Source organism: Octopus sinensis, unplaced genomic scaffold (assembly GCF_006345805.1).
Source record: "Octopus sinensis unplaced genomic scaffold, ASM634580v1 Contig03085, whole genome shotgun sequence".
NCBI classification, from domain to species: domain Eukaryota; kingdom Metazoa; phylum Mollusca; class Cephalopoda; order Octopoda; family Octopodidae; genus Octopus; species Octopus sinensis.
Window position 1 is genome coordinate 1 of NW_021826250.1, and position 2799 is coordinate 2799.

Sequence of the window (2799 nt, forward strand, 5' to 3'; positions counted from 1 at the left end):
ATAATATATACGCTGCTGTCTTTGTGCGTGGGTTTATAAAATCAATCATCCGACGTATGTTCTCGTATACCTATGTACACATTTATGTGTGTGTCTGTGTATGTGCGTGCTTGCGTTGTGTGCGCGTGTGTATTTGTGTGTATGTGTGTGAGTGTGTGTATCATGTTTCTTTGAAGACTTAACAGCCAGTCTACCCGATTAATGCTAACTAGCATTATTATTTATAATATTCTACAGCAGTATCTTCATTTATCTTTAATCTGATAGTTATACTCCCATGCAACCGGATATGTGGTAGACAAGATATTCTCTTGTCAAACATTCTTCATTGACTTGTTTATCATTCTCATTCGCATATTTATTTTTTATTCTCTTCATACATACGAGCGTACATATATGTGGTGAAAATAAGAATACTATCACGTCAAACACACACACACACACATATATATATATATTTATATATGCTAGAGAAGGGCGAATTTATGAAATATTCCTCATTTTGCTCTATGTACGATGGAAGTTACACCCTGAAGATTAGATTCTTACATATTAATAATTCTAATGTGATGTACGAATTCTCGAAACAGTTGTAGTATTGAAGATACACACATACATGTACGCACACACTCACACACTCCGCTTTTCTGTGATCTGAGTTGATCCCCATCATCCTTTTGAGCTCGATAAATAAAGTGCTTTCCTTCTTTCTGGTGCAGGTGGCAGCTGCATATTTGCCTTGTGTGCGCCTACTAAATTTACAAAGCTGGTCAATAAAATCCGTGCTTTTGTACTTTCGTGGAGGCGCAATGGCCCAGTGGTTAGGGCAGCGGACTCGCGGTCGGAGGATCGCGGTTTCGATTCCCAGACCGGATGTTGTGTGTGTTTATTGAGCGAAAACACCTAAAAGCTCCACGAGGTTCCGGCAGGGGGTGGTGACGACTCCTCTTGTACTTTTTCACCACAACTTTGTCTCACTCCCTCTTCCTGTTTCTTGAGTAAACCTGCGATGGACTGGCGTCCCGTCCAGCTGGGGGGACATATACGCCACAGAAACCGGGACACCGGACCCATGAGCCTGGCTAGGCTTGAAAAGGGCGACGTTTTCGTTTTTTTGTACTTTCACTTTAGCAAAAATGTAATTCATGAAGTTACTTAAACTAAATTATGTAAATAAATAAATAAATAATTCGAAAGTCAGAAACACATAAAAATGAAGGTGAAAGACCAGAACGCTAATACATTCTCGTTTATTTCTGATTTAGAAATCTCTAATCCGGGATAATAACGTTACACTCATTATGGAGCGGGTTACGCTTATCAAGAATTGACCTTTGATAATACGGATTGGCGATCAATCAAAGATTTTGCTTGGACCGCAAAAGCGTACCATGATAACCATTCACAATGCTCAAGATAACTTGTGATCTCGGATCGAAGCCTAATTTCCCCATGTAATTTATTATTCCTTTATCACTGATTCCCTTATCACGGTGCTTGTTCGGAACCAAATACGTATGATAAACGAGGATAAATGTATATACCTTTACGAAATACTAAATCCTATTCTTATTTCTTTTTTTATTTCTTTATTGCCCACAGGGGACTAAACATAGAGGGGACAAACAAGGACAGACAAATGGATTAAGTCGATTATATCGACCCCAGTGCGTAACTGGTACTTATTTAATCGACTCCAAAAGGATGAAAGGCAAAGTCGACCTCGGCGGAATTTGAACTCAGAACGTAACAGCAGACGAAATACCGCAAAGCATTTCGCCCGGTATGCTAACGTTTCTGCCAGCTCGCTGCCTTTTACGTTTACAGCACCTAGGTTTCTCAAGCGGTCACCCATCTATTTACTAACTAGGCTCGACTTTGCTTAACTTCGGTGATCGGACGAGAACTGGTGTTTTCAAAGTGATATGGCCGTAAACCACTAAATCCTATTCTTGACAAACTGAATCCTTTACTGGGGTTTAATTCAAAGTTTGAACGAATCATTTTCTGTACGTCAATAAAAGTATTTGGAGTTTTATCAATAAAAATATCAATAGTTTTTGAGCGGGATTCATTCAAACTTCGAATTGTTTTCGTTGTTATGCAAGACAAGATTTAAAGAGAGAATTTACACGTAGTCGTTCAACTTTCTGGGAATTATGTCCAAATTTCATTCAAATTACGCTATAATTTCTTCGGAAAGGAAATACCCGTTGGATAGTGTAACAGTAGAAAAACGCGATGGTCTCGGATGCGACACTTTTGATGAGAGGGGTACTCGAACAGGGATGCCCTCGGGCTACTCAGCAAAAACAATCACAACAGCAAAAGTTTTCATGTGCCAAATTGAGATCTCTATGCAGTTGGTCGTTATGCTAGAAATAGCAGCCAAGTCTGCCGCAATTTATCTCGTGTTTCATTGGAACTTTGAATAATAACATAACACTAGATATGCAATGTTGGTGAGAATCAGATGCTCGTGATTTAAAGACTGTTGATCAGTGATGTGCCCAAATACAACTAACCAACAACAACAAAAACAACTACAAGTCTTTATTGATTTCCCAAATCATTGACGGGTCACTGTACCTCATTGCTCTTTAATTCAAATTGATTTTTGTTCTATGTTCAACATTGGATTGTATCATTGAATAATGATACTTTCTGAAGTTGCTATAATCGGCTAACCCTTCCCTCTTAAGTTTGTGGTCAAGCGCCACAAATTCAAGGCGATGTGCTTGTCGATTATATCAGCCTTAGCACTTTATCGGTACTTTATTGTATCGCTCTTAGCAGGAT

At 39.0% G+C, this 2799-nt stretch overlaps 1 non-coding gene across 1 annotated transcript; it reads right to left on the reverse strand.

The window, feature by feature from the left end:
• Positions 1–1818: 1818 nt before the first annotated feature.
• On the reverse strand, positions 1819–1937 carry LOC115227427. Its single transcript, XR_003883120.1, has one exon. It is a non-coding gene; the product is annotated as a 5S ribosomal RNA (ribosomal RNA).
• Positions 1938–2799: the final 862 nt, after the last annotated feature.